The sequence below is a fragment of the Alligator sinensis genome, unplaced genomic scaffold (genome assembly GCF_000455745.1).
Source record: "Alligator sinensis unplaced genomic scaffold, ASM45574v1 scaffold301_2, whole genome shotgun sequence".
NCBI lineage: Eukaryota > Metazoa > Chordata > Crocodylia > Alligatoridae > Alligator > Alligator sinensis.
In genome coordinates, this window is record NW_005841874.1 from 3,217,614 (window position 1) to 3,241,243 (window position 23,630).

The 23,630-nt window shown below is 43.6% G+C and overlaps 1 long non-coding RNA gene across 1 annotated transcript in view; it reads right to left on the reverse strand.

The window, feature by feature from the left end:
* LOC102384744 overlaps positions 1–23,630 on the reverse strand; it is a 252,016-nt gene that overhangs the window by 160,421 nt on the left and 67,965 nt on the right. Inside the window, exon 2 of the long non-coding RNA XR_323062.1 lies at positions 10,636–10,700. This is a non-coding gene — a long non-coding RNA (uncharacterized LOC102384744). The remainder of the gene's footprint in view (positions 1–10,635; positions 10,701–23,630) is intronic.

A 23,630-nucleotide genomic window follows, 5' to 3' on the forward strand; every position in this document is an offset into this window, starting at 1 on the left:
ACCTTCACATAATTTCCTTTACCTTTCATATTTTTATTTCTTTTCTTTGAATTTTCTTTTCTCTATATAAGTTGTAAGCTGTTACACTAAGAGAAAAAGGGGACTAGTAATCTAACAAGAGGTTCTGACTCTGCTCACCTGAGTAAGTGAACTAACTTAGATCAGGAGTTAGTTAACCCAATCCAGCAAATGTCTGCATGAGTTTGGATCACATCCCTGGAGCCGCAAAAGCATAACTGGTCGCCCCAGCCCTGGGGCCATGGGTGACTGGTGTCACCTCAGTCAGGGGGGAGGGGCACGTGCCTCCCCAGCAACCAGTCAGTGACGGGCTGTGACCAATCTTGCCAACTGAGGGCAAGGGGACGCAAGTCCCCCCACGGCCGGCACTCCTGAAAGTAGCCGCGGTGCTTCATCCAGTTCTCCCACTTCCTGGCTGGCGCTCACAGGGGGGCACCAGTGCTCCCACCTGCCCCACCGCCTGTCACTTAAGCAGGGAGCATGGCCTGTCAGGGGGTGCACGTGCATCCCCTATGCATCGCCACTCTTCCTACCTATGCCAACCCATCCACGCCCAGATGGACAAGCCTCCCACAGACCCACCAGCCCCCCACCCCGAGTTACTTACTCCCATACTCCCCCCGCCCTGAGTTACTTACACTGGGTTTCTCATGTGGATCCTGGCACTAGTGAATACCTATATGTGCCACTGTCAGTCTACAATCACGTGGCTTAAAGTAAGTTGTGTTATCATACACCAGGTGTGGTAAATATTTATACACACCCCTTGTTAACCATATACCTCACCAAATTGTGACAGAATAACCCATACAGGTACTGGGCAGAAAACTCTTCCCTGTTTTGGTTTCCCTTATGCTCCATAGAAAGACCATTTTACAAGCTCTCCTTGGAAAAAAAAAAAAAAGAGAGACAAAGAGTGGCACAGCCAAGAGACCCAGGTTCACTTCTCTAGTATACTGCAAATCCCCTGGCTAAGTACAGACAGTCAAAAAGCCCCTGGCTAAATAGATTCAATCTCTGCAGATTTCTCTAACCTGCATAGCTTGAACTGACTAGCAAGTGAACTCACATTAATTTTTGAAACTGGAAAGACAGCCAGACCTCTGCAGTGGCCCATATCAGTAGCCAAGGTGTGGCAGAGAGCACCTCCCAGCTTGCCAGCCACTGATGAAGGCACCTGAATGCAGCAGAGCAGGGCTCATCCTCAATTGGCTGACCAGTACATGCCCTCCAAACCCTTGTGCCCCCCCATGGGAACAGTCCCTCCAACTGGGGACTAGCCAGGTCCCCCAGCCTCAGAGGGGGTTCCCACCCCTGGCAGGGTTCCCCCAGGCCTGCCCTTGGTGCAGAAAGGTGATTTCCACCCCTGTTACCAGACTTAATATTAGACTTTGGGGTGGGGGGGGAAAACCAACCTCTCAGCCCAGCATTGGACCCCCATCCAGGTGCTACCTGGTGCTGGGGGGGAGCCCACAGTAGGGGCATGACTTCCACTGCCCACCAGAGCCAGGAACCAGGAGCAGGCTAGAGTCCCCCAGCTATGCCCCCTCCTTGGCCTATGGGCAAGCCAGGGGGAAGGGGAACTCACCCCCTAGCCCAGCACCAGACCCCCAGCCAAGTGCTGCTTGTTTTGGGGGGGAGGACACCCCCTACAGGCTCCCCACCCCAGGCATAACTTAGCTGGGGGGTCCAGTGCCAGGCTGGGAAGGGGGTCCCCACCCCGTCCTTAGCCAGCTCAGAGGATGAGGAGGGGGCACGGCTGGAGGAATTGTGCCCAACTCCTGGCTTGAGGAGGTTGCGGGGAGGAAAGCTTCTGCTTCCCACCCCATGCTGGGCAGAAGATCCTGGCTGGAAGTCCAGTGCCGGGAGGCCATTTTCCCGCTACCCCGTCCTCAGCCAGCCAGAGGAGTGCTAGTGCTCCAGCTAGGGAGCAGAGGAGCAGGCAGATGCTGCTGTGCTGGAGCAGACTACACAGCCCAGGGCTGAAAAGCATCCTGGGATGCTGGGGGACTGTGAGTTAACTTGAACCAGGAGGGGATCTGGGACAGAAATTCCATAAACAAGTGTGATCACTTATAGGAAATGAGTTAAAAGGGGGCAGGGACTTACTGCAGAAGAGCTGATGCATAATAAAATGTTTACGGGTCCACAATTACAATAAAGTAAGTGAAACTTAACTCTGAATGAAACAGGGTTAAAATGCCTTGGTGTGGCTTTCACTGACCACAAAACTACCTACAGGAACACAAACTACTACCACACATCAAGTATTCTACAGTCTGTCCACCCTCCCTTTTAAGTCTACACTTAATTGGAACCAATTTTCCCACTAACGTGGCTACAAGATTTCCAGTTGAGGACGTATCATGAATAAGAGTAGTACTGCGTGTCTCAATACAGCCCCACCTGAAACAATAAATTAGCCGTGTAAACATGTCCAAGGCCACTCTGAAAGTTGGTGGCAGAACAAAGAGTTGAACCTATTTCTCCCAATTCATAGGTTAGTCTCCTAATCCCCAAACCATTCTTCCTCTCACATGTGGGGCTGTTGCTGGCCCTTTTTTAGACCATTTCACATTGGACCAGAATTTGATCTACAATGGAAATGAGATACACACACACCCTACCTATATTTATATCTATATATAGATTATATGTGCATATTAGACACCACAGTTATCTACGATACTAGTCTTTCCTTTCAAAATCGATCCTGTGTACAAAGCAAATATTTTGGCATGTATAATAATTATAAGACCAAATAGTATTTGCATAATAGATCATAACTTTTTAATGCCTCATACTGCATTATCATCTCAAGTTTTATACAGCATCTCTTTAAAATTACAATGCCTAGTCCTTTATTTATCTTAACTGTATGATTTGACAGGTCTTAAGGAATCTATTCCAGCCCAATAACTCCTACTTTTGCTCCCACCCAAACACTCAATCTATATGCTACAGATGCTTTTCATTTCATAATTTCCCTCTTTCAACATCTATATATTAGTTCATCCGCAACTCCAGAGTAAACAGAATAGGACCCACAGGGCAAACAAGAATGATGGTGCCTACTCTATTTTGAATCTGATGCATTAAAATTTGCCCTGTGCTACAAGTTGATGCAGATTTTATATTTGTATCAATTTTCCTCATCCATTTCCAGATGTTACCAGCCTCCTTTGTATATTTTCCTTAGAAAACTTGGTGAGTTTCATCTATAAATATTATAAATACAAATTTCAGTGTAAAATAAAATAAATTCTGCCTAACAAAAACGCCAAGAAGCATACAAAATTCAAGTGAGAGCCAAATGACTATACACAAGTGTTTCACAGAAAACATATTTCCACTGAGATGAGTTCAGTTTTTGGTTACCACATTTGTATTCACATGTTCCCACTTTCTGGGACTTTATCCTGAGTTATAAGTGAAGTCCTCAGTCTTATTGTGATTATTCTGAGATAACCTTCCTCCACAGCTTCACTGTTTTCATGAGTTCACTCCAGGATCACTTCTGGCCACCTCAGAACAAAGATCATTCCATTAGGGGTTAAAGGTCTCATAACTGATGACAAAGCATACAATAAGTTAGTGACCTCATATAAGTACAGACTACCGCAGTTCTGGATCTCAATATCCACAGAACAAATATGACTGAATGATATCAAGTTCTTCTTAAAATACACGTACATATGCACACATATCCTTTCCAGTGATGCACGCGCAAAATGGATTTCCAGCTTAGGAAAAAAGTCATGCAGTTGGAAATCAACTCAGAAGGAAGCAGTAAGTACTGTAGCAAACAAGGTGTTTCTTACTTCAGTATCTTGACTTTATGTCTCGGGTCTCCTACCAACATGGTTATGAGTTCCAGTTGCCCCCTCAGATTTGTCTTGAATTGCAAGGCTGACGACTGACTTGCATCCTGTGTTTCTACAGCCTGCTAGAAATCTTACATATTAACGTGCACTATGACAGGGAATTGTCCTTCTACTCAGATACAGTGTCTGGCTTCAGCCATAGAAACCACAGAGAAGACAACCCCGCTTTGATTCCCACATATATAGAGCTGCTCAAGACTGGGCAGCTAGGGACTGAGGAAAAGCTCCAAGCTTTCTTCCTAATTCTCCCCATTCAGGGAGGTTAGGGGGAGGTTAGATCAAGTTAAAAATGGCCACCTGATCTAAACTAAGTTGGGCTGGGGGAGTTAGTGGAGTGGGGGGGCTTGAGAGGACTGGGGGGAGGGCAGGCAGGGTCCACAGGGAGGGGATCAAGAGGATTGGGGGGTCTGGCAGGATCTGTGGAGGGCTTGGGGAATTTGGGGGCAGGAGGGGTCCATGGGGGTGCTTGAGAGGATGGTGGGGCTCTCTTTCCTACCTCCCCAGGACCAGGAGTTATTTTTAGGCCCCCAGCCCTCCTCAAACCCCAAATGAACAACACTTTCCACCCCCACCCCCATCCTGCCTGCCTCTCCCCGCCACAACTTACTTGCTTAGCTCCCAGCACTGGCGAGCACTGGGAACAGCTTGCAGCATGGGGGTGTGGTGGATTCAGGGGAGGCAGCTTGTCTGCAGGGACTGGGAGGAGTTGGTATTGTCTATCTGGGGCTGGGGGGCTAACTATAGCTTGGTGCCAGGGAGGAGGTAGGAAAAGCACAGCCCAGGGCTGGGGCTGGCAGCTAAGCTTTGCCAGCTTTGGGGCTGTGCTGGGAACTGTGCAGAAGTTCAGGACAGTTAGATCAGTCTAAAAAACGGCCAACCCAATCTAAATTAACCCTACCTCTGAGGTAATTTAACTTAGAGCCATTTTAGCCCAATCTAACTGTCCTGAACTTCTGTATAAATTACATTTAAATTGACCTAACTAGCATAAGGTCATAGTAAGTTAGATCAGGTGGCCATTTTTAATGTGATCTAACGTCCCCCTAGCTTTCCTGAATATCTGTACCAGCCCTAGAGTAGAGTAAAATCTCAAGATTTCTAATGGGGAGGGGGATTCTCAGTGCAAATCCTTAAGGGTGCGAGCAGAAGTGGAAGTGACAGTTTTCACCCAATCTGGCCCCTGAAAGCACTCTAGAGCAATGCCCAGAGTGCATGGCTGCTTTAAAAGGGTCCAATCCCGCAAAAAACTGAACTTTCATTGCATGAGGGTTCAGATGAAGACATTTCAAAACATAATGTCTTGAGTAACTTCTGTCTGCACTGCCTCCTAGCCTGTCACTGTTTTCAGACTAGGAGAGGGGAAAGGGAGTAGAGGGAGTTTGGTCTGGGGGCTTTCCAGCCTGTGCTGGTGGGGGGTCTCCAATCCACCTGACCCACCCTCCAGCATCAGCTGGGGAACCCCTAGAACAAGCTCCTTCTGCTTTCTTTCCTCCCTCCCATTCTGGATACAGTGCAGGCTGGGAGGAGGAGGGGTTGTTGCCATGGGAAACTAGCTACAGCCTTGCACCATCAGCTAGATTCTCCTCACCTCTGGAACCAACAGTGAACTTCTGTTTGGTCCAGGAGATCGTTGTAACTCAGAACACTTCCTGCAAAGTCATCTCAGTTGTTTTGCACTTCTGTCTGTGCCCTAAAAGACCTAGAGATGTTTCTTGCATTAGGAAGTTCCCATTCGCTCTGACACCTTTTCACCAGGCTTGCATGCCCCCACTCTGTGTTCCTCCCATCCCCCTCCCCCCCACACCCCATCCAACAAGCATGGCATGGGGAACAACAATAAAAGCTGCTCCAGCTCTGATCTAAAAACATTTCTATAGGAGTCGGAAAATAGCTCAGTTTATGCAGTATGTGTATCCCTCAGCCTCTCTGCTAAGATGACGCCAATTAGGACAACTGTCAAATAGTGGGAGGGATTTAAAAAAAAAAAATACACGAACATTTCTCCATTAAGAAGAAAATGAACCCCACCAATTCATCTTACAAATGCAATTGGCAGACACTAGGTAAGAGGAATGTTTGGTCATTACCAATCTGTACTGGATTTTAACAGGACACCTCAAGAGAAAAAATGCTGTATGTCCTACCTCCTTCCCAGCATTCAGAACCTCCTAGCACCTACTTTTAAAATGTTGAACACTATAGAACACACAAAGCATTATTTGAAAAGGCAGTGACAACTACGACATGCTAATTTTAAACGCTGCATTACTAGTTGCTGAGAGGTAAGAAGCTAAGGATCTCAAAATTCCACAATACAATCTATTAAATGCATTTGAAAAAAAAAAAAAAATCAGGTGGTCCCAGAGAGTATGAAGAGCCACAGTGTTTCTACAAGTATTTCTTCTGATCCATGTTTACCAGGCCTTTGAAAGTGAAATCGCACATGTTTGTCACTGCCTATAGCTTTATTTTAAATAGATGAAATGCCATCACCATAGCAAGCTGAATAGGGCAAAAACTTCAAATGCATTTTGTATAAATACCTGAGAATTTTATTTTCCTACCTTCCCCCCATGTGAAAAAAAATTAATACTTGTTTTAAGCCAATTTGGTTAATTTTGGTGCTCTATAGGGGTATGTGAAGCAGGTCGTATTTGATTTGGATTCGGCCCAAATTGGGGACAACGATTCAATTTGTTGATTTGGATCACTGTCCTCAATTCGATTCGGCCAAATCCAGATCTGAAGATTTGATGCTGATTCAGAGAATCAGCAATTCAGACATAGACACAGCTTTAAATGTTTTTTAAAAAAACATTTAAAGGTGTGTCTGTGTCCAAATCTTTCCAAATCGATTTGGAGGGTTCTGATTTGATTCAGAGAAATTAAAGGGTCCTCCAATTCGATTCAGATTCAGAGATTCAGCCACCAAAACAGGCCGAATCTCTGCCGAATCAAATCAAGGACCAAAGCTTCGCATGGACCTACTGCTCAACTGTTTAGTGCTCATTTCTTGATTACAAGAGATGGTACATACCAACACTACTAAGCTTTATGCATCCATCTACAAAAGTGCTTTTTCCTTTATTACACGGATTGAGTAGTCAATGTCCACCAGCAAAAAATATTTACTCTTTCTAAACTTTTGAATATGGAGATGAAAGTTTCAAAATTATGGAAAGGAGTTCCCTAAAACTATTTTTTTCTGTTGCAACACAAAAGATGTGGAACACAACCATTGGAGATCTGCTGCATGAAGTTGTTGGCATTGAACTGGAGCTTTCATCTTCACTATGTGATGCTCTAGCCCAAGTTGTTCAGAACAGCCCTGTTGCCACTACAGTTGCATGCCCTACAACCCAGCAACAAGTGTTCATTTAGGGAGGGCATGTTATCATTGGATATCCAAAGCATAGAAAGTTAAAGGGATTTTTTTCCAGTATAAATTAAAATGGTAAGGCAACTAAGTGTACCACACAAATTTTGTTTTTGATCAAAAGAGGACAAATGACTCTCAACATGTTCACAATAATAAGTGTAACTAGGATTCAAGAACAATGTGCATGAAATTCCTAGCTATAAAATACAAGGAAGATAAAGAATTTTCCATCCTGTTTATCAGTGGTCAGTCTTCAAAGTCTGCACTTCGGATACTTCTACTGTTTGCAATGCAGTAGAAGACTTCCCTACTCACTTAGTCTGGCCACATTTCAAAAGGACAATATAGTCGCCCCTCAGCTTTTGAACTCCCTCCCTCTGCTGAAACCAGCCAACTTGGTTAGTTAAACAGCTGGGACCTAAACAATCTTTTCACAATGAATGATGTACTTAAATCCTGTCAGACAAATAAATTGGTGGTTAAGACTTTCAAGAAAAATTCTGGGACTAGGAGTCTTAAAGTGCTAAGATTCTTTACCCATCTCAATATGTCCCCATCACTTCCCATCTCTACTCCATTTCTTTCTGCCCTCTTTCTTCCTTTTCCCCCTCTTTATGAAATAATAAAAAGAACAATCATTTAAAAGACACATTGCCAATATTTCTGCTTGAGGCATGTTTCATAAGGAGCGGCATGAAGTCCCCCCATAATCTACATTCTCCAAGAATAGATGAGGGGCTCTATATATATTATTCAGTGACTGTAAAAAACATTCCTGGTCAGGAGGCCAGAAGCGCAGAGGGCACATGAGACCTAGGAATTATTCTCTTCTCCTCTGTATCTTGCTGCTTAAGCAGTTGTAAAAATAATTGCTACTGAGATGTAATTAAATGTCCTTTTCCATCCTGTTCTGATTCAGCAGAGGGCAGGTTTTAATGCCTTAACCTCAGGCACAAAAGTTGTCTATCTAGTTAAACGATTTTGTACACAAAGTTGTCCCTCCACTTATCCATGGCATTTACTACGTGAAGAGACTGCATGGTAGCATACATTTCCTTGTCCTTTTTGTACTGTATTGGTGTGTGCGCTCAGACCATAAGTCCTTCAGGGGAGGCACTTTGTTACTTATTTAGCATAGCCTCCACCCACCATCTCCCCCATCCATTACAGTTCCTCTCTTAAAGACTAAAACATTAAGAAGAAAGTGATAATTATGCACACTTGCCTGAAAATTTAGGCCATTTGTTACCAAGAGTTTCTTATTTGCAGGGTATTAGCAATAGGTGATGCAGGACCCTTGTATTAGGAAATCTAAGATATAGTAAAGCAAGGCATTTCCTTGCTCTTTATGAGCTTGATCTTTCAAGGTACTTAACATCTTTAAACAAATGATGAAGGATCATGTTACAGACATGAACAGGTTAAATGACCTGTTTATGTTCACATAAAAAGTCAGTGGCAAAGCTAGGACAAGAATCTTTTAATTGAATCCTAACTTCTAGAGCTCTGTTCTTGCTATTAAAACCAATCCCTAAAACCTCAGAAGTGTTCATAAATAGAGGGGGCGGGGGGAAATCAAATGGGACACCCTCTCTTCTCCAGCTACATGTTCAAAGGTTGGGCTACAAATATTACTGTTGACTTGTCTGGGGAATCCAGGTGCCAATGTGCTAAGCACTGAGCACACAGAAGAACAAATCTCTGGTATCAGGTAATACCACGAGGACAAAAGAATCTTGCCTGAATATTGTTTTCAGAATTGAACAATTAACTGAAATATGTTCAGGTTGCTAGGTTCAGTTACAAAGGTTGTATCTTAACACAGCTTAAGAAGTGGGGGATGGAACAGATTCAAAATTTAAAAAAAGAGGAAACACTGAACTGTAAAATAATTTGGCTAAAACAATCATTATTTAGTAACGACATGTTAGCCACTTCTGTTAGAGCAAAGACTGTTTTGTTACAAATTATTGTATTCAGAGCAAAATAAGTCAATTAATGGTATGCAAGCTTGTGCGCTTAGCTCCACGACAGTTTCCCTCTTATTCAATAAATGACTCTCTCTCTTCAATCTATAATGCATGATCAAACAACAATGCATCATCTATTACAGATATTAAGTTCATAAAGTCACTTTCAAAAGTTAGTATACATAAAGAGTAGCAGATGGTCTCAAAATCTGCTGCAAAGCTGATATCAGAAGCAGCTTCTTGCAAATTTACCATGTTTGCTGTTTTCTAAGTCAGTCATTAGGAGGCAGCAAATGGCTCAAAACCATGTGAGACCACAAATGTTGTAGGAAGTTGTAAAAGGAGAGGATAGGGCAGACTAGAAAGAACTAGGAGTGGAAAACAGAGTCAGGTATGGAAGTGACTTCCTGACATTTTCCAATCCAATCAGATGTAAGAAAGAGACTAGCATTTTCACAGACCTTGCTTAAATAGTTAGGTTTAATGGTTAATTAACTATCAGACTGAAATAAGCCACACGTGGCTGCTCCGATAGGCAGTAAAAAGAAGGGGAAGAAAAAAAAAAAAAACACACAAAAAAACCCCCAAAACACAAGGACAGAAAAGACTCATCATGTATGAATGAATTCCTATGCTTTCTAAGTTGGTGTCATAATACTTCACACATCATGTAAACAATTATTGCCAACCAAAACCTGGAAAAAACACAAAACAAAATACATCATATGCCATTGCATCTCAAGCAAAAAAAAAAAAAAAGGTCATGACTGAAAGATGAAGATTTTAATTCACATTATGTTTTCCTTAGGTATAATAAAACCAATACAGTTACATACCTTTTTTTGTAATGTACAACTTAAAAACAAACTAAATGTCCAAGTTATCAAAGTCCGTGTTTTTATGGTGAGTATCTGTAGATTTTTTGTAAAGGAGAAACAATAATTGTTGCCAGCTATCTCATATCATATGCAATCAAGAAGCGTTTTTAAAACTATATTATATTATGAATCAAAACATAAGTGGGGGAAGTGAGCAACAATTTAGCATTTTAAGCAAGTCTGTAAATATGGGAAGAATTAAACTGAGCTAGGTTTGCACATCTATATATAAACTCAGTGTGTGTCTGTTTGACGTGCTTGCTGCATTAGCCTCTAAAGCACATATCTATCAGTACTATTATCAACACCCTCATATTACGTATACAGCTACAGTAAACAAGCAAAAAGCTATAGTAACAATTAAACAAGACCTGTTATATTTCATATAAATACATTCTTACGGCTGTAGAAGAACAACATTAGCAACATTACATTGGCAATCAACCAAATCCTTTCAGCTACAATTAACATGAATTATTAATAATAAAAACAAATGCACAACTTACTATTTGTCAGGTGTCCACACTGTCCTGTGGCTCGAGTCAATGGGAAACAGCTACCATTAGGAAATCTGGTAGGCAGAAATACAATAAAATAAAAAATATTAATATGCCAAAGAGCAGGATCTCTAGCTTTTCTGCAAGGATTTTTATTTCCACAATACTCCACAGGCAAGGTAAAAAAACAAAGTTGAAAAATATCTATATTTAACCATAGCCCGGCAGTATTCCAGGATCCATGCTTCTCTAACTTTAAAACAGCAAAGGCTCAAAAGACAGAGATGCATCTAATAGAGCAAAAATCCAAGTTCAGTATCACTAGTACGCAGTGTGTGTCAATAAGGAGGACTGGATCTCCAAAATAATGATTAATGTATTATCCAGGTTTTTTCCCCTCTTTCTCTTTTTGCCTTTCCATTCACATTTTTCTTCTTACAAAATGCACATAGGTTTGTTCTTCCTTGTACCCTGACTCAGGCCTGGCTTTGAAATGCATTTCAATCTCTCAACACAGACTGCTTTCACTGCATTTAGAGTCCCACCAAGGCCCAGCTTTAAAAGCTACTGATTCTTTTTTTTCTTTAGCCATCCTCACAAAAGAAGGGTATTTTGTAAATTACCAGCTCGTTCAGATCAACAAAAGGTACTTTCATAGAAAGCCCCATTTGATTTTGCTCAAATTTGATTACAAGGATGGAGAAAAGGAAAGGAAGTCAAAAAGAAAAACCCCAGATGGCTTTTTCATTCATCTCAGTGAATGAGCTTTATCTGTGCCTTTTGAAACTGTAGCAGTGGAAAAGCATTTCTGTTGGCTTAAAAAACTTGACAAAAATTATTGGTTTGCCATTTCTCATGTAACTGCCATTGGGAACTGGATGAAAAGACTTTTTCATGGGATCGCCTGCTTGGATCAAAATAATGGAGATTAGGTATTTCATTATAAATTACAGTGGGAGATAGAGCAGGCTGTCATATTAATAGCAACCTGCTCATGGCCTTCAATGGTAGCTATTCTCCTAGACAAAGGACCAAGGGGGTTGTCTATTGAACTTGTACTTTAGGCCTGATCAATTTTCTATCATCAAGGCAAAAGGTGAGGTGACTAACAAAAGAATTCACACATGAGTGACCTCATAAGCCTACAGATAAAACAGCTTAAAGAAACAAAACACATCCTGAAATTATGGGTGATAAACTGTATAAAGGAGAAAAAGAAGAAGAGAAAAGATAGAAAGCAAAAGGGAAAAGAAAGAGCATTTGGTCTATAATTCTCCTCTCCCTTCTTAGGCGAATGGACACATTAAAAGCTACTTGTTTTCAGCTGCAGATAATTGCAGCGTTTGCCTTGCAATGTTCTGCCTAAATCTTTGTGTACTTCTCTGACACGGTTCCAGCAATTTCATTCACAAGTAACCACACTATTGTTTAATGCAGGACTTCAAAAAGCCATGTACACACAGAGAAAGGAATAAAAACAAAAAATAAGCAGAAAGATACCACATTACATGCATTAAAACTGCAATCAAATCACAGGGAGATAATTTCAGGAGTCAGGACTTTGGGGGGTTTTTAAACACAAAAGTTTATTAAGTGGAAGTTGGACAGCTAAGTTACGTGACTAAAGGCGCCCTCAAGGACCGAGGCCTTGACATTTCTTTTATTTGGGGTAATGGGTTATTTTACGCAATGTGCAGAGTAGCATGCAACATGCGCATGGTCTATACACATGCTGTGCAAGTACATTTTCTTCCTCTTTTCCTGTGCCCACCAGAAGTGGTGGCATCACTCTAGAGCAGCAACGTTCACCTTTTAAAAAGGAAAGAACTACTTTCTTATCTGTCAGATACAGAGGTTGAAATCCTGGCCCCACTCAAGTCAAATGGCAAAATTGCCATCGATTTCAGCAAGGTCAAGATGTCATTCAGAAAACCATGGAAGTATAATCCTGATTTTCCAAAAATCTGTAGAGAGTCAGTGCTGAAAAAATCTTTCAAGCGCCTAACATGTTCAGCATCCCCTCTTATACCATTTGGATAAATGAGGGTAGACTGTATTTGGAATACACAAATGCGTGTACTGTACCTATACTAACAAGTAATAAGCAGTGCATTAATCAAAGCAATTAACTAAACATTTTACTATGGACCACTTCATTTACATTACTCAGCAATAACTCAAATCTGAATGGAACCCAGCAATCGTTTTTTAATGTCAATCAAAAAAGTACAGCTAAATAGTTAAGGCACTAGCCTCAAATTTAGATTTAATTCCTGCTCTGCCCGTCATCATATGTGAATGTGGCCAGGATGTCTTAAGATATTTAACTATGGCTCCATTCAGCATTACAATGTCTAAAAGACTCGCTGAGAGTCAATAGCTAACATGCATTCGTTATCCCACTGTAGACACACACCTTTTCTGGCAGTGAAGACAAAGCTGGAGTCGAGCACAATAACAATGCTACATGATAGGCTTATGGCTGTCAAGACAAGCTGTGGGTATCACTGCTCCAAAACACACACTTCTGAGCAGTCTGAACAAAGTGGCTAACGTGTGAAATCAAGAGAAGCATTGGGGAAAACTTTATAGCTTTTTAACTGTTAGATGCAACTCTAACACTGATTTGTTAATGAAAAATTGCAATATATACATGACTAATTATTAAAGATGGTTGAAAAAGATAAGCAGTGTTCAAACAAAAAAAATTACAGGCAAAGCTTCATTTTGTCTGAAAATTTCCTTCGCATATTGGCACTTAAAAACATTTAAGATGGGAAAAAGTTTGATATGAAGCTAGTAAGAGAAAATGGGCCTCCCTCATTCTCTCTCATTTACTATTTTCCACTTTTTTTTTTCTTTTAGAAATTACTAGTAGGACAATCTTTGTTTTCATCAAAAGGCATTTTCCCATCAAAAAACAAATGGACCTACAAGATCTTGAAGTAACTCTAATTATTACCATTGTAACATAGTATAAATAACCTCACTGTTATTCTCCTATCCAGCTGGTCTATGCTATGCATAAAGTTTGAAGTGTGCATTCAGGGAAGCATATTATATTACTTACATGTCCCTTCATTAAAGATAGGATTTGGTCTACATGTATTTGTTAACCACAAATATATATTGGTGTTTGGGCCAAAACCCATCTTTAATGGCGCGACATATATATTATATATAAATAGATTGATATTATTAGTATATTCCCTATATTACAGAAAGGGCAACCAAGGTATGGAGTGGTTCATTATTTATCCATTTTTCCAAAGGAAACGCATGTTAGATCCAGGGGTCGAGTTCTGTTGTTCCAGTTACTGAACTCGTCTGTTCTTCTTTATCACATTCAGATGAAATCGGGATGTTATTAGACATCATTATAACTAGGATTGGTAAAAAGAAAAGAAACATAGGCTCATAAAGGAACCTAGCCAGGGGAGAACAGGAACAAAAGGAACTCAGACTACAGCTATGTAACATTGAGGTAACACTTCCAGACCAAGGTTTTCACAGCCTTTTTTAAAAAACTCTTATCTGGAGAAAAAGTCTATGTTTTCATGGGATGGGAAACATTTTCTAAATCAGCTCTAATTATAACATCTAACTTTGGATGATGCATTGACTTATACTTCTGATAACTTTCTGGAATTCTTTGGAGGGGAAAAACAGAAGATGGAAGGGGAAATAAGAGAGCATCAACTGATGGATTTTGCGGAATACTTTTGCCTGTGGAGAAGGAAAAAATCGTTACAAGAATTTTAAGTGAATTTGTACTGGAGGTTACGTAGACCTGCCACACGCCACACACCTTGTGTGTGGACACTCCGCATGCGTGGAGTGTTACATACCTCCACGCATGCGGTAGGTATGTAACACTCGGGAGAGCTGCTGAAATGTCATCCTTTGTTTGTAGGAAAAGGGGGAAGGGAGGAAAGAGCTTGGGAGGACGTAGAGATACCTACATAAAATACCCTGTAGTGAGAAGCATGCAAATTGAGCTGTGAGTTAAGAGAAATTGCTGCGTTAGTCTGAAGTCAGGCAGAAGGTAGGGCAGGGGGGCAGACTAACCAGTTCAGAGAGGCATGAGCTATCACAAGCTGTCACTTATGCCTATCTGAACCAGTAGTCTCCATGGTACTATGCTGCCATGCCTTGTGTAAATTAAGAGACTGTGAATTGTAGTCCTGATCCTGCCTAACTACTCTTAATATTTGGTTACTGTTCTCTGCATTTCACAAAGACTTTGACCCTTACTCTTATCATTCACCTTATTTAGAGGAAATGGCTTACAGAACCTGACTTAGGCAGCGCAGAAAACAGGATCTAGTGAATAGATACCTAGACCTGATTTCTATTCCTGGTTCTGCTCCTGACCTGCTGCATAACATTATATTGATCTTTCCATTTCACCACCCATAAATTGGGGATAACAACATTTCTTTTGTAAAACATGTTGATATATACTAATCTGAAGGACTATGGGGCTGTGGACATTTGTTTGCCCAGGGACACGAAGCAGTGACACACCTTATGCCACTGCTACTTGTCGTTCCCCCCAGGGAATGCCCATGCCACACGTCCTCTGGCATGCAGGAAGTTGTTGCGGGTGGGGTGGGGGAGGCTGAGGCCAGCAACTATGCTGGTCCCAGCACCAGCAGCTGTACCTGGGGTCCTTTGGGTCCTTGGGGAGCTGCAGTTGTGGCACTCCTGCAGCTGGGAGCCTGGTCAGCAGCCAGAGCATGGCTCCAACAGGCCAGGCTCTGGTTTTGGGTGGTGCATTCTGCCACCATGTGCACCAGCCTGCTTTTTTAAGGTGTGGGTTTTTTGACCCTGGGATCATATATAGTTTGGCTCTCACAAGCTGCATCCAGATGAGTGCAGACATGTGGTGCCAGAGACCTGTCTGCAGCACTACACATGGAGAAGGTCCCTACACTGCTATCTTGCAGTGCAGGGGTGGGGTGTGGTGCCACAGATGAGTCTATGGTGCCATATACTACATATCCACGTTCCTCTGGATGCAGCCTATGAGAGCCAAACTATATATGAGGCAGTCTCATCCTGTTTGCCATATTGCCTTTCATTACAAAAAGGGGTTAAAATATGTAAAGTCTGTTGATAGAATGTACATTGCTATCCTCATGCTACCAGATCCAGTTTGCAGGTCTCCTAGTGTCTCTTTGCAGGGAAATTTGGTTCTGTAGCTAAAGTGGTAGGACCCAGATTGACTCCTAGATTCATTACATTAGGCTATGCTGTAACTAAAAAGGAATACAGCTAGCTAATAATCCACTGCTGTTTCACAACAAGCCCCAGACAAAGGCACGTGTTGTGTGCTTCTATGGTCTTGTCCACACTCAATACCAGTATGTTTCCTGTACCGTTTACTCCACTTACTAAAGAGGCATATATGAAAATCCTGGGTTCAAATCTTAGCCATATCAAGAAAAAATACATATAAAGCAGGGATCTAGGTTTTCCATTTTCTGTGGTTTTCCATTACCTGCTCCTGCAGGTAAGTCTGGCAGGGAAGAGAGGGGAGATTGGGGCCCCCATAGGGAGGGAGGATGGGAGAGTTGGGCAGTGCTGGGGCTGGGGCTGCTGCCCAGCTGGGGTGGGGAGTGGGGCTTGGGGCCTGGGGCCAGAATCTGCAGCTGCAGGGCCCCAATGGGGAGTGGGATGGAGCCACAGGGAGCTCATCCAGGAACCAGGGGCTAGCTCCCGTGCTGTGCATTCCTGAGAGGGGGACGGGGCACACATGCCCCCCAGTTTTGTGTGCTGGGTGGGAGCAGGCTGCCTTCTGCAGGTTCAGGCTTCCTGCCCTGCTGCCCTCCCCACAGGGCCACTGCAGCCCAGTGGATGGGATCCGGTGCAGCAGGGCAAAGCGGGGCCAGGCAGGGAAGGTTCTTGCTGCTACAAGCCCCACGCCGCACTGGCAAAGCGTCCCCTGCCTGCCCAGAGTTGTGCCCTTCAATGCTGCCAGGCAGGCAGTGGGCACTTTACTAGGGTGGCATGGAGCTCCCAGCACTGGCAACAAGTTTACCTGCCTGGTCCCACTCTGCTCTGCCATGCCAGATCCCACCTGCTGCACCACAGAGGCCCCAAGGAGAGGAGAGCAGGGCAGGGAGCATGCCACCCATGGAGGAAGGGGAGCTGGGCTCTGCACTCCACAGCTACTGCTGCCTGTGGGTGGCAGCCGGGACTCAGGCACTGCTGCAGCGAGCTACAGACCCAGGTCCCTGGCCCCATAGCCCTGGCAGCTGGAGGCACCCTCTGACAGGGCTGCGGAGGCTGTGGGTGGGGAGTGAGCAGTACCAGCAGGGGTGGAGCAGGCTACGGATGAGGAGTGAGGAGCCTGAACCTGTGTCCTGGTGAGCGAAGGGGGCAGGGGGAGCTCTCATTTTCTATGATAAAAACCCCAAAATCAAATACCAAAATTTATAGGTATTTAAAATGTATTTTATTATAGTGATTGAGGCACTGGTAGGCTTCCAAATTGCTTATATATATATATATATATGTGTGTGTGTGGCATTTCATCTTAAATCACAGATTTCAGGTTTTTTTAAATTAGACAATTTGCGATTTTTAAACAGAGAAAACCAGGATTCCTGTACATAAGTAATCAGTGTAGTAAGAGGACCTGGAAATAATTGTAATTATTTTTAATGATTTTGTATTGCTAAACATTTTCAGATGTTCTCTTAATATATGTTTTATTATTTGTACACAAGCGAATGAGGACTGCTTCTTTGCAAATATGTTCCTACAGGGCTCACTTTTACAGGGAAGTTATTTAGGTTAAGGTAGGTTATCAATTTAAAGTACAATAGCTGTTTCTGATTATTCCCCTGCATGGACATGGTTGTTCCAGAAGATGAATACCTTATCCCAAAATAACTATTTATACACATTCAAATAATCTGGGAGAAATCTTCCAGGTTTGTTTTCCTAGTAGAAAATAAAACATACCTGGAAATGCCTGAACAGACATTCAAATGCCAATCCCCTGAAGAGCAGAGAGCAGTTTAACCCTTGTTTTTCCTAGGTTAATTTTCTCCCAGAGCAGCCATTTTTGCTCTGGGAGAAAAATCCTGGACATCTGTACCCGCGTTGTTTCTGCTGGGAGAGAAGCAACTCTCCCAGGAGAAACTGAATCTCTGTACATGGCCTTAGGTTTTTCAGATGAGTTTTCATGTCACAAAGTGATGCTTTGCACTAATTGATAGACTTGAGAATGGGAACATAAGCAAGTTACATCAAGATAAAAGGCAGTGAGGATTTACCATGAATTAACTGCTCTGTGGTAAATATCCATAGTCATACTCTTATACCACAGCAAATGAAATCAGGGTAGTTAGTGCTCTTTCACTGACTTGAGGGCTAACAAAGGGACTAAGTCATCAATAGGGAGCTACCAAATTCACAATTTCACAGTTTTTCCAAAACTGCAAATTTTCTAGGTCCCCTGTGAAAAATCCCAGTCCCCATAAAAAGCTACAGGGACTGTGAAAAGGCAGGAAAATGCCAGTGAGCAGGCGGGGGGGAGGAAAGCAGCTGCAAACAGAAAGGGCGAGAAGTACCCCTTTTCACTAGGGCATCCCTGGGGAAGACCAGGACCAATGAATACAAAACTCCTAGAAGACCGCTTCAGGCTTAATACCAGGAAAAACTCCTTCACAGTCAGGGTGTCCAGACTGTGGAATAAACTCCCTCCATGGGTGGTGCAGTCACCTACCCTGGAGTTATTCAAGAGGAGACTGGACAGTCACCTTGCTAGGGTCACTTGACCCCAGTTGTCTTCCTGCCTAGAGCTGGGGGGCTGGACCCGATGATCTGCAAGGTGCCTTCCAGCCCCTCCTAATCGATGAATCTATGAATCCTGGAACATGGGGGTAGGGAAAAGGGGGGGGGGGGGAATTGGCCAAGAGGCCCTGGAAGTCCTGCTCTTCCCCAGAGATTGACAGATAGACAGTCTCTGGAGAGGGGCAGGAGGGCCCCCTCCCATGCCTCTGATTGCCTGAGGGGCCTTAGAAGTACCCTCCCTCCCTGGAGATTGACAGATGGCCATCTGTCAATCCCCACACAGAGGTGGGAGGGCCCCACCATGCTTCCAATTGGCCAAAAGTCTCCAGAAGTCCTGCCCCACCCTAGAGATTGACCTGTCAATCTCTGGGGAGGGGCAGGATTTTCAGGGCCCCTCAGCCAGAGGTGCGGGGGGGGGCTGCTGCACTCCACTGGGGCCATGAAATATGAAGGCAGCCTCCATGAATTAGGTAGGTCTCTAGTCATTAAAGATAGCTCCCATTTACTATGGTAAGAGCACACACGCAGGCAGTTACTACGGTGCAGGTAACGTTCAGTAAATTCATGTCCCATTTTACCTTACAATACCATGCCTGTGTGCCTACACCCATCAACAGTGCAAGAACTGCATGGGCCATGGGGAATTAAACTTCTGTTTCCAAAAGAAGAGATCCCTTCCAGGAAAGTATAAAGACATACAGGCTGGGCAGTATATAAGAAACTTGCTTTACTGCTGCCTGGTAGATGGAGACAGAAGCTCATTTACCAGGGGTGTTAAGCCAATGTCAGCACCAAGTCCACATCATTTTTCATCAGCTAAAGTTTGCAAAAGTAGCTCTGACTGGCATAAATGTCACATATGGACCTGCACAAAGTTTAACAGCCAAGCTTCTGAACCCTGAATCTAGAGCAACATCCTGCATTTACCATCAGGAGCTATAAATGGAAAAGGCAAGGCTAGTCTATTTGACTACTGGTGCAGGCGGTGAGGTCTCCAACAAAACCCTCTTGTACAAATGACAACGGTCAAATCTCAGAAAATAGGATGGGCTGAAACATGACATCAACCAACTACAGGGAAGAGCACAAAAGAATTACAGAACAATGCTACAAACAAATATGGTATTGTTGGATGCCCATCAGATACCAAACAGAACCATCCTGCAGGGGGAATGGGGGTGAAGAGAAATGCACTAGCCATAGCAAGTATGTTAGCTGAATAACTGTGCCTTCTTAGTGTACCACAGTCCCTTACAAGACATCCTGCACCAACAGGCATCTTATGTAACTTCACTTTCCCAACTCATCAGATAAATTAGTCATTTTATTTATTATGAACATTTTTTGGTTTTGAAACTGCAAGTCATGACTTTTTCTCCAGATTTGCTATTTAAATTTATTTGCTAAGTAATTTCTGCAAGTAATTCCAGAGGCATGATTCCTTGTCCAATCTTTGCAATTATGAATTTGGAATTTCCCTTACATAAACGTGAGTGATGTACCAGCTTTTTCAGAAAAAAATCCAGCAAACAGACAAGCAAATAGAAAAAAACATGGGTATAAACTAAAATCATGAAGAAAGATCACAAGAGTATTCAGAGGTTTGGATTTCTGGGGACAGCATTTGCACACCTCTAAGGGAGAAGATCAATGGCTGTAGATTTATAATGAATGTTGTGCACAAAGCAGAACAAATCAGAATTAGTTATCCAGCTAATTCTCAGTCAAGAGCATAACTAGACTAGTGCAGAGGTCAACAAAACTGTCGCAAAATCATTCTTGACATCTGTAAAGCACTTTGCAATCCTTGGTTGAAAGGTGCTTTTAAGAGTACAAAATGAGACCTATGCAGTCTGTACCCACCTCCACTTGATGATCCGCTCCCGTGCCACCTTTGCACAGTCTTACGTGCCAAGGAGCCTCGTGAAGGTCCCAGAGGTTTCCTCGATCACCTTCAGGGTGTCCCCCAAAGTCGCCTGCCATGACTTTGGATGGCTCTTCAGTGCAGGGGGTCCCCTTTGAGGATGCCTCCAGAGTTGTCATGTGTCTTGGCAGATGTCCACGGGGCTCCAAACTCCCCTACACCCCAGCCATATGCCAACCTTAGAGACGAGCCTTAGGATCTTTGGCGGCTAGCCCCTTTCGATGTCTTCCTCGGTTCTTACGTGTCCTCCTCCACGGACAGACTCCTTGGGTTCCAACTAGACCCAGAGGGTCTGGAGACACTCTGCCTTTGGGGTTGTCCCTTCTGATGCCCTGAGTGTTCTATGATGGATGTTGCTGGTCCTCACCGCATTCACACGCCGTCCTTTGTCTTCAACTGGGGTCTTGAATCCCCTCAAACCCAGTAAGGTGTGCTAGGCTAACCTGCTCTAGGCAGAGACCTAAAATAGAACAGGCCAAAAAGGGAAAACAGGAGAGGACACACACCAACAAAAATCCCACACAACGGGAATGACCCAAAGTGAAAAAGGAAATAAAAGAAAGGTCTGAGGAAGGAAAGCGGAATAAAGAAAAAAGAGGAGGAGCAACCACGGAGCTGAGGGTCCTCTGCTCCCCTTGCCCCTAATGCCCCATAGCTAGCACATCCCCTGGGTCGGGAAATGCACTTTCACCCCAGCCAGGGTTTCTTTTGGCTTCTCCCAGACCCGCCTCTGCTCCAGAGTCTCGGCACTAGCCGCCTCTGGCAGGAGCTCTTTCGATGGCTCTTGCTGCTGCTGGCTTCTCTGCCAGCTCCTCTGATCCCCACCGGTTGTCTCTGGTGTGGGGATCTCCCGCAGCCCCTGCTGCTGCCACCACTACTCTCCACACCAGCCCATCTGCTCCCTGCAGTGACCGCACGCTCTCAGCCCGGCAGTCCCCCACCGTTTCTCCAGCTCCTGGCGGTTTTTTTCCCCCGCACTCCTGGGGCTGGCTTTTATCTCTGCTGGGTAACGTCTCTTCATGATGGCACCCGGCTCCAACTGTAAATGGGTGCGGCTGATAAGCCGCGCAGGCAGTTTTCCCCAGCGTGTCTCTTCATCACTTTGGAGCCCTGCAACAAGTAGGTTTTTTCCTTTATCCTTTGTCTGGGGTCTGCCTATGGGTGTGGCTTCCCCCTTGCCCAATCCTGCATCCCTGGGATACAGTCATCAACTTCAATTTTTTTTTCTTGCAAGAATAGAATTCTTTACTTTTTGTAAACAATATTTAATAGTTTCCTTGCCTTTAGGAAAGTGGCCTAGGGAGGTGGAAAGTTCATTAAACAGCTATAATTGTACTAGGAAGAGAGGTAATAAGTGGAAACAGTTTGTTGCATATTAACATTTCAAATCACAGTACTTAGTAAATGCCAGTGGTATTAATAACAAGTTAGTAACAATAGGAAGCTGTGCTACTTTTTTTCAGTGACAGCGAACACAGGTTTTAAGTCCGCTAGCCATGAGATTTGACTGTCCAAAGAGAACAGAAAAAACAGAAATGATAAGAAATGTCAGGTACTACAGAATGTCTTTAACATAAGAAAGTAGAAAGTATTTTTCATTGCTGGCAGAGACATAACTAGCAATTTTGGTACTTCGGGTAGAGATAGCATTGAGCAAGTGTGGGGATGGGGTGCCAAGCGCCAGAGGGCAGGCATGTGGAATGCTACCGGATACTACTGACACCCCCTCTAAAATCTGCATCCAGATTTGGAAGCCCACTCGCCCCACCACTGCTGGGCAGCAGTAACAGCCTACCCCAAGAGTCATGGATTCCAAGTCATGACAGCAGCAGGACAAACAACGGAAGGGTTTCAACAGAGTTCAACAGGTACTTTTCTGAACTTGTTGATTAGAAATCCTGCTTTCAGGTCACTTCACTTTCTGTTCTGTTTTTGGGTGGAATCAAGAAATACAAAGCAGCAAGAAAATGATTTTTTTCCTCCTAGATCTTAACCAAGCATTCAGAATTTCAAAATAGGGGGATTTATTATTTGAACAACTTTATCCAATCCAGCATCTCCATCTCATGTTAGAAAAAAGCTCGGTTAAAGCTTTATAAGAATTAACCCACAGCTCTGAATATTGATTCTATAAGTTTACCACAACACCCTGCAAAGGACGCTACATGCTACATTGACCAGCAAATATATAAAGTAAACCAAATTCTTCCAACCCTCAGTCTATTCCCTCCCCAATATCCTAGGAGAAAATACTGGTTATACAATGGGTCTGAAGGATTAATTCCAGATTGTCTAGGACCAGACACTGTAACTGCAGGGTAGACAAATAGCCTTTATGAAGAATGTTTTATCAGCAGCCCCAACCCATTTACGAATGGAAGCTCCTGCTCAAGCAGTTCCCACTCCTCAACCATAAAAGCATAAGGTGGAGGCGGGGGGGGAACAAAAAAAACAACCCCCAAAAAAGATCTCTCTCATGTAATCAGTTCCCAAACCATTCAGGACTTGGTAACTTATTGCTTAGAATTTCACCTGAAAACCTACTGGTAGGTTTAGACCTTTGAACATGAGTGTTAATTGTTCCTGGTATGCAAGTCCACTTAATAAGCAGGAGAAGCATCCCGCACTAAATCCTGTTTCCAAGTGCTCTCTACCAGTAGCTCAAGTAGAGAGCATTGGAACAATCTAATGATCTCAAAGATAACCAAAAAGTCACTTGTTGCAAGTCCCCTGCATTGAAGAAGCAACATCAGACATTTCACCAGACACCATTGGTTTCAGCTGCTACCTGGACATATAAGACTGTTTCAGGATCTATGCACAAAATGCCTGTGTGTGGTTACACTCCACTTCTTCCCATTGCATCCCTAAAACCAACAGAATGATCAATCTGCCTTTTCCCTGGAAGCAGGTACAGCTGGGCTAGCTTTCATCCAGCTTCTAGCTCATAGATTCCAAGGGCTTTCATGTAGGGCTGTGTGAAGCTTCAGGTGCCGATTCAATTTGGAGGAGATTCAGCCCAATTTGGTGGCTGAATCTCCAAATCAAATCAGGGGACCAATAAAAAGGTCCAAATCGATTCAAAGCTCTCTGAATCTTCGGAAGATTCGAAGAGCTTTGATGATTCGGGCAGTCCCCGCCTGCTGCAGCAAGGAGCTAGAGCTGGACTCAGAGCTAGTAAGTAGGGGCCAGGGGAACTGGAGGAAAGGGGAGGGGAACATGGGGGGACTGCTGCCAGGCCCCATCCCCTACTTGCTCCCCCAGTCTCCCCGAC